The sequence below is a fragment of the Periplaneta americana genome, chromosome 10, assembly GCF_040183065.1.
Source record: "Periplaneta americana isolate PAMFEO1 chromosome 10, P.americana_PAMFEO1_priV1, whole genome shotgun sequence".
NCBI classification, from domain to species: domain Eukaryota; kingdom Metazoa; phylum Arthropoda; class Insecta; order Blattodea; family Blattidae; genus Periplaneta; species Periplaneta americana.
The window spans coordinates 29,769,167-29,778,684 of NC_091126.1; the positions used below are offsets into that span (position 1 = coordinate 29,769,167).

At 36.2% G+C, this 9,518-nt stretch overlaps 1 long non-coding RNA gene across 1 annotated transcript; it reads left to right on the plus strand.

Moving 5' to 3' along the window:
• The first annotated feature begins 927 nt into the window (after positions 1 to 927).
• Positions 928 to 3,779, plus strand: LOC138707532 (uncharacterized). Its single transcript, XR_011334264.1, has 2 exons — positions 928 to 1,956; positions 3,388 to 3,779. It is a non-coding gene; the product is annotated as an uncharacterized lncRNA (long non-coding RNA).
• The last annotated feature ends 5,739 nt before the right edge of the window (positions 3,780 to 9,518 follow it).

The following is a 9,518-nucleotide window of genomic DNA, read 5'->3' on the forward strand; positions in this document are numbered from 1 at the left end:
ATTATTATTATTATTATTATTATTATTATTATTATTATTATTATTATTATTATTACTACTACTACTACTACTATTTTCTCTCTCTCGTTTCCATTATTGCCTGCTCTTCAGGAATATTTTGAATGCCAAATGTTTTTATAATGCAAAACAAAATAGGCCTAATAGTATAAGATCTCTTTTCATGGTGAGGTTATGACTGCACATGAACTAGAGACAGTAGATGTATTGCTTACCGGCGTGAAAATATATATTACCGGGGTATCAAAACAGTAATGATTATATCAACATCAAGATAAATCTTATCTCAAAATATAGGTAGTCAACAAAAATCAAAATCATTTTAAACCCAATATAATTATGGAATCTGCTTAGAAGGCAGGCACGTGAGGTCTCTCAATGCTAATTTAAAATAATTATGCCTACATTAGATTGAAGTTAGTAGTTTAATATTATTTAAGTTAAAAAATTCGTTTCAGTAATAAAAATAGGTTATATAGGCATATCTACCTACATATCACGTCATCGAATTGAGGATATAGCCTAAATATACGAATGTTACTACAGAAATACCTTAACTATAATATTATAGGCTATATATTAATGTATGGTACATATCTGTAGCATAGAATTTTAATGCAGTCAATAACTGTATTATTGGAGGCACTGGCAAACGTCTATTATTCGTTTTTGTGAACCAGTCATCGAAAATATAAGCAGTCTCAATAAGTTTCTTTATCAAATCGGAACCGTTTTTTTAATTCTGTATCATTATAAAATTCCACGGGATTGTCTTTAGGCCTATCTCTAATTTGTACATTGTCCACTAATTGTGCCAGCTCTTCCGCATGTTCTAATAATTCCACAACTTCCAAGACGTCCGCCATTTTTATACAAAGTGCCAATTTCGGCTCAAAGTGTGGTCGGAACTACACTTTCATCCAAAGTGTTCCTTTGCACCAAAGTGTCGACTGTGCAACGGAAAAGTGATACTTTGCGTCTTCCAAAGGACACTTTAATCGAAAGTGTCGACTATGAATACCAGCCTAAGTGATTCCTATTGTCATGATAATCGAAGAGAACAAAGTTTCCATATGCTAAATTAGTTTATGTGCAATATACATTTTGCATATAAATTCGCGCTCTGTGAGTAAAACTTCGATAAATACTACAGGCCTATCAATAACACACAGACTTTTGTTGTCTTGTAGGGTAGTTGTACGATTTTGTTGAAAATTTTACACATGTTTTTCAACTAAAGTTGATGCAATAATAATAGTAATGATTACGTAAAATGGTATTCATGCAAGGAAAAACAAGAGTTGATATTGCAAAAGAATCTCGAATATAATGCAATAATTATCAACAACTGTAATGAAATAAATATGTCGGCACTTTTACATATGTAATCAGTGGGATGCATACCCCTTGAGAAAACCCTGTGTACCCCTGGGGGTACACGTACCATAGATTGAATACCACTGCTCTAGAGGACTTGCAGTTACTGTTTTACTTCAGACTATGGCTCCAGGTTAATTAATGAAACATGGCTGAAAAAATTGTGCAGAGTTTGGTTGCAGAAATTATGGGACCGGAAAGAACTCGTAATTTTTTCATTTCCCAAGAGATAAAAATCTGTAAGTATTGCATTTTGTTCCAGAGTTGTGGATTTATTATAAATGACTATTTTGTGCATGCTTTATGTATATTTAAGCTCTTCTGTACTGACAAAGAAAATATATATTATTTAATACAAGCGAGTTTAAGTACTGAATTAAATATAATGCAAACTTTTGTATTTGCAGTTGCGATCTGTGGGTGCTGAATTGCAGGAAGGAGTCAGCTAGACTTTTTATATAAAAGGAAGGACCTTTCCAAATGTACAAAACCTATAAAAATTTGTTCGAATCACATTACCGAGAAATATTTCAAGAATTCAAAACTCTTCCTCAGTCGGGGGTAAGTTTAAGAATCTAGTAGGCTTATTTTTATGGCAGCTTATAATTTGTTTTTTAATAAAAGTTATTCCATAGCAGAGTGCTGCATTGGAGTTAAATCGCTCGCTTGAACTCAGTCGAATGTTGCACCCTCGAGTGAGATAAGATCGGTCGTGATACGCTTGTAATAAATAGAAGCACAGTACAAGGTCATCTCACCGACATGTCTTATCTTGTATGGAAGGCGACAGATAAGATGCACATATGTTTTGCTCATTTTTGCTCACACGGTAAAAATAAGGCTTTATTTTCTGCGTTTATGACAAACGTCTAATGGAACGTACCAAAACAGTAACATGAAGTTATAAATAAAATAGTATGAAAAACTTCGATATACAGTTATTGTTCCTAATTAATAATTATTCAATATTTGATTTACCACATATATAATATGATAGATCCATACATAGTGTTCCGCCTATATACTACGACAATGTAGAAACGTTTTACAAAATATTATATAGCAGTAAATTAATAACAATATTAGTACAGAGATAATGTCACAGAAAAATATAATAAAACGAATAATCATGCTGCACAACTGTTACAGACGCAAAGATTGATACACTAATTATTAGAGATTATTATTATTATTATTATTATCATTACTAGAAAACTTGACACATTTCTTGCATTATCGTGATTGTGTTCTACGTTTATAATAATTACATTTACATCCAATAAAATCTATCAGATATGGCAAAAACAAAATCACTCCTGTGTGTGTGGGGGGGGGGGGACATTTACCTACAACATTTGTATTACATTTTAAAGCAAGTTTTGTAGTTGTACTATGGAGAAGTTAGTTAAACACTGCAAAGTTTTGAAATGATAAACATCTATGATGTTACTACACAGTTCATCACTGTAACAAGAACGAATGTCTAACGCTCGGCTTATACCATTCGAGGATTTATCGCTCGCGACAATTTTACCCATCATGCATGTGCGCTACCTATCGGATTATGCTATGAACTACTTGGCGCTCGAGCGAAAACATCCCTTGCAGACCTCTGTTCCATAGTGACACTTGTGACAGTTGTCATTGGAGTTTTTCTCGGGGTTCTCCACTTTCCCCAGATTAGACATCTACATCATTCTTCCACTATCTCTCCATTCCGTCATCATTCCATAGCATTCTCAGATTGCTGGCTGACGACACGTGGAGGGGGCTGGTCTAGGGATGAGGGAGGGTTACCTGCTTGAAACCTGGGTACGGAGCAAACCTTAGTGCAGTCAGCTGGTGTGGATTTGGGAATGCGTCTAGCTTGAGGGTTACCTCAACAGATTGTAAAAGGTCGCAGTGTTGGGTCATAGTGCCTCCCTCCCGAAATCGCATTCCATTCCAAGGAAAATTATTACAATATGGCTTCATTATTTCTGACTTTTTTAGACTGAATCCTGGTACAGTTTCATCCCTGAATCTGCCAAGTAATTACACCTCACAATCAGTACCAACAAGCACAGCTACTCCACATAAAAAGAAGAAAGAAAACAGTGTTGATGATGGAAGCATCAGTGTGTTTATAAAGTGTTACTTGCTGTAATAAAGTGAACTGAAAGGACAGAAACTTGTTTTCAAGAATCCCAAAGCAATGAAAATTTTGTATGAATGAGCATCGAAGTTGTTTTTTTCTTGACTTAATAAAAGAAGATAAATTATTAAATATTCTTTTTCAGTGTATTTATCCCAGTGTAATATTAATCATAATTATACAAATATTAATTTTTGTATTGTAGTACAACACGGATTCAATAAACTTTTATTTTGTTAATGACACTGTATCAAGGACTAGGTTATTTAGTATCAATAGAATTTATGTAGAGGTTAATTTTTTTCTCAGTCAGTGACCCAACCAATTCCTTTTCCTCTTCCTGAAATGTGGCATCAGAACTAGAATCCTGTGTGTTTACTGGATAAAGCATCAGCACGTAGAGCTGAAAACCTGGATTCGAGTCCCGGTGCCGGAGAGAATTTTTCTCCATTCTACCCATCCTTCACCATTTGGTAATGCAGAATTGCTGCACGGAAATACATGTACTTCGGTACATCATAATAATATTAATATATAATGTCAATATATAAGTCGAATACGGAGTAAGGCCACTAAGGGAAAAGAACCGAAGGAGAAAGATTCGATCCTGTGCAGTGGGTTGAACTTCGACATAGCTCAGTGGTTAGAGCACCCAGTGCATAGAACTGGGGTTCCCAGGTTCGATCCTTGGCTTGGAATGAATTTTTGTACATTAATAACAAATTAAATTAATTTAATTACATTTTCACAAGAGGAATTTAGAACTTCATAGTTTTAAGCTATCTTTGAGTCTTTACTCAAATTTATAGCACGTATTCTTGAAGACTGTAAGATTACATATACGAAATCTTGGCTTTTTAGAGCCGAAGGTGGCTGATACATTACATTTCAAATTTGCTGCTGGGACCCTCCAAAAACACGTGCGTTTTCTTTTATCATTCTCGATGCATTCACCACACCAGAATTTAAAGTGGATGGAGCTATCCATAATTCTTTGGAAATATTTTGGTTCTTATTGCTACTTTCTTTTACAGATTCCAATATTTTTAATTTCTCTTTCTTTCACTCATTTTGCGTACAGTCATGAATTTTGCAACACTAGAAGTAACAATCCACTGATGACATCAGACTTCAAAATGAAGCATGAAGTGAGAATAAAGAAATCGGAATTAAAAATCCAATTAGCAACTTTCTTCTCATATCAAGTTAAACCTTATGTCAAAATAGTTTCAGTTTCAAGGGGTGTCAGGGTAGTTGTATTCATTTCGGCCACAGCTTCGGCATCAAATCATCATTGTTCAAATGTTCTGTTTCTTTCTTCCATGCAACTAGCTCTCATAATTCTCCCCCTCTCTCAATGGATTCTCCTACTTGTGTATAACTGTTTACTGAAGCTAGTACATGCCGGGACAAGCGTGGGCAATTTCGAATTTCCACGAATTTTAAAGCGAACCACATCTTTCCAGTGAACATGTACTATAGTCCCGACGCTGTTATTTCCGGCGTGACTCCGCCTCTTTGCTTACGTCTTAGAAAGTGAAGGCTCTATAAAGCCTAGGTAGGTAGTATCGTTCGCCATTTGTGTTCTTACGTTGCAGAGCTACCATACGAGGAATCTATTTGCCACACCGTTAAACATCATGTCGTAGCTCCTATGATAATAAATCAAACGCAATGTAATTCAGCAAATAATTGAGCGGCAAATAACGTCTTCATGTGCTTTCTGCGAACGCCAACGAAAGAGCTAAAATGGCGGGCGATTATATTAAGTATTTGTCGAGCCTTAAGAAATGAATCAGTGAATCACAAGACGCACACGTTTAAATGTAGCCGACCTGCAACCTGATTGGCTGCCGAAAATTAGAGCTACGGGACTATATATTTTCGCATTCGTACATTTTCAAGGCTAAACTAATCTCGAACAAAATTGATTTAGAACATTATACCGTTAAATGACATATCGTGTCTTCCAGAGTTTAAAATACGATCGTATAAGTTTAAAAGTGGATAAATGAAAAATTTACAGTAAAATAAATTACCATGGAAAATGTAGAAATTTTGCCGTAACCTCAGAAATATAGTAAATAAGTGTTAAAAATGCATAAGTGCGAAACATATAACAGAAATTTTACTGTATATTAAAAAAAATAGGTGACTCAGCGATTCAAATTCATAAATACATAACCGACAATGCTTAGTGGCAAAAACTCTGAAACACATATCCTTGTCAAAGCAGGAGTGTTAAGATATTTGTTAACGTCCTGTTTCTTTCATGATAAATCTTTACCTTTCGATAAAGGCCTCAATGAGAAACATACCGCTACTTGAAACACTGTATCTCACCGTGTTCACACTGCACTCAGTAAGAGGGACTGGTCTTTGAGTTAATATGCTTATACAGAATAAGTTTATATTTACTTTTGCGGGATCTAAGCAAACTGGAAGGAAATATTTTGCTTCTAGAACACTTCGGTCACTTCTCTTTGTCCACCTCAAATATGGTCACACACCTTTCGGTCATTGTCATATCGTCCACAACTCTAAGTCCACGCACAGTACAGTATGTCCAGCATCAACAATGGTCTTTGAATATAATGTCCAGAGACATGGAGGTAACAGACATTTTCGGTCACCGAGTAGTAGGAACTCAGTTTCTTGTCATCCAACAATACTGAACTAAAAATATTTCGATTATTGTGGAAAATAACTGTCTAATTATTTAGATTACTATACTGTAGAAACTAGTTTTCAAATGCGCTTTTGTATCGAAATGATGGGGCACTTCATTCCAAGTACAAAAAATCCTAATCTCTTGGTTCACAATTTCTTTCATGTATCACTTTCATACTGACAGCAAAAATGGTAACAGGAAATTCTGGAAATGTGAGAACCGTGACATCTGCAATGTGAGGTGCGTAACTAATGATGCTGAAAAGGTGCAAATATAATTACTTGGGTTGGATGAAAAGTAATGACAACAGTTCCGATATTTCTGACATGGCTTTATTCACAGGGGTACAACATTTATGTACCTTCTATATAGTCGCCCCCCTTATTTATTACCTTTTGCCAAATGTTTGGAAGGCGTCGTAAACCATCAGCGCGTCCATCTTTGTTGATGTTCCGTATTGACCGCCCTAAAGCACGGATAAGTTCATCTCTGGTATTGTACCGGGTCTCTCACAGTGTTCTTTCACTTTGGTGAAAAGATCGTAATCGCATGGATCATATCGGGTGAGTACGGAGGATGTTCCAGAATCTCCCATTGCCAGCGACGCAAGAGGTCCTTGACAGCAGCAGCGGTATGACTCTTTGCATTATCATGAAGAATGATGGGGTTCTGTACCCCCAAGTGTCGTCGTTTTCTCCTGAGGGCTGGACGAAGGTGGTGCTGCAGGAACCTGCAGTAGTAGTCCGCCTTGGAGGTACAGCGTGGTGCAGTGTTACCCCATCAATGTCATACACCACAATGAACATCACCTTCACAGCACTTCCAACAAGGCCTTCCCGAAACACTTTAACCCATCGTGCCACTGTGCGATATGGCAATGCTGCATCGCTACATGCTTCACACAGTCCCTGAAAACATTCTTGTGCACTACGACCTCGTGTCACTTCAATTTTGATCCAGGAACGTTGCTCTAGTTTTGTAAACATGATCTTAGGGCGCTGGCACTATAGCTATGAAAGTCAACGTTCTACACACTGCAGTAGATTGACAGAGTACTGTCGCCGCTGGCTACACTAACTCATCTAACAGTCCTTGTTCATGTCCATACAGCTGGCAACTCTCGAACGCACCATCGTCACGTGACAGCAGTGTTGCCATTACTTTTTATTCAACCTATGTATTAAAGAAGGAAATCATACACATGAGGCTGCAAGGGCAGATGTTGGAGTGAGAGCGGTTACCAATCGAATCAAGCGATGGCAAGAGAACATCTGAACAAACCACCAAACGTTATTCTCAGGCAGGAAACTCTGAATGTAGAAGATGAGGAAACACTTTCAACCCTACCAGAAAGATCTGTTAACCAGGTTCAAAATGCAAACAAACCTCCATTGCCTGCATCAATTCAGCAGTGAAAAATAATACCATCATATAATACCATATTTACTGGAGAACCCTTTTGGCAATTTGACAGTGGAATGAACGATTCTAGTCGCCATATAATATTTTGTAATAATAATAATAATAATAATAATAATAATAATAATAATAATAATAATAATAATAATAATAATTTTTTAAATGATTCTGGGTTAATATTACAACTAGCTGAAGGTCATGGCACTGCCAAATATCCTATAAAAATCGTATTAAATCAGCAGCAAATTGAAAGAATTTTTGGCAGGTATGAAGAATATAAAAGTAACAATGACACTGACTGGTACTTGCGTGCGCTGTCATAAAATTAAATTATGTGCAGTGGAACCTGAAGAGGAAAACCAGCAGCTGTAAGAAACATTATAAATGTATTGAGAAAAATTCCACCTTGTATTAGTAAGAATATTACGAACTCATTGTAACAAATTCCACTTTGTATTAATATAATATCACTTGTATCAAATAAGTACTGATCAATTAAAAATAGTGTGAGCTAAAATAAATTGTGACCAAAAAATACAGTTATAAAAAATAGTGTGAACAAAACCTACAGTAGGCTAAGTTACAGTGAGCAAAAGTGGCATGGACAAAAAAATAAGATGAACATAAATGTTAGTGAACCACATGTTGGACGACCAAAAAGATTAGTTATCCGAATATTTCTTACCCAACTGTCTGGGGAGCAATATGTCATACTCCTTCACAGTGGCGGCTCTTGCCTTTCTTGGATGGGTGTTCACAAAAAAAAAATGAGTAATGAACACACCGATATATTCTCGTATAGCTGAGTCACACGTCAGAGATAAACCAGTTCTAATATGCATGTATCAAATCTACGCATATAAATCAAAATTGAAACCATTAAACAAGAGTAGAGTAAAATTAATTCATAGGACTCATCTTCACTGCTGTTGTAGATGGTGTTGAAGATCTAGATTTATTTGTAGAGAAACTCCATGTGCCTAGTTTTGAGAGATGCAAACTTATCAATAACTTTATTATTGAAGTCTCTAACGTCGTTAACAAGTTTTTTTCCACTGCCAACATAGCCAATGTACTTAATCGGTCTTCTGTCATGGTGCGGAGGAATGTTTTAATCCTTTTTTAATTTAACACATAATTTCACACACGTCCGTCTCCAGACTTCAAGTGTTACTGTTTCAACTTTCAATACGCACCACTGCAGGTTGTATTTTCTTTACTTTGCTGAACAAAAGACAACAGAATCAGCACCCGCGCGTAACGGTATTTTGAAAAGAAAGTGTAAAGTGAGAAAATGAGGAAATAGGGAGAAAGGAACACGATGCCAGGCCCAAGGGAGATGGAGCATCTCTGTTTCTCTGTCACTAACACGTTAAGACCTGTGCTATTGTAACCATTGTACCAAACCAGAAAATATTCTCGCCTCATTCTATTTCACCCTGCTAGAGAAAAATTGTGCGAGCTGCTGCCAACCTGTCCAATGGTGATTTAAAGACACATGACACACACGAATGGGACATTCTCTCGAGATTAAAAATGTAGGAATGTCATTGCACATTGGAAAGTAATAGATGTTATAATATTACTACAGCAATATGTATGATTATTGTTGGTTTTTAAGGTATTCACGTGCTCCTGTGCTCATATAGAGGAACCACCGCTGCTCCTCCACCTCCAAAATGGTAGGCAAAGATGATAATTTAAGGTATTGCAATTTTCTTGCGAGCGAGAAAAAGTCTGTAAATTATACTTGGAGGGTGCCATGTATTGCAACTGCTGGAAATGAGGAAACTAACTGATTTATACTAATATTACAAGATGCTAGTTATATAAGAAAATAAGTGAATTTATTAATTATTCCATACAGTAATTCAGTGTATCTAGAAAGAAACTGTGTTC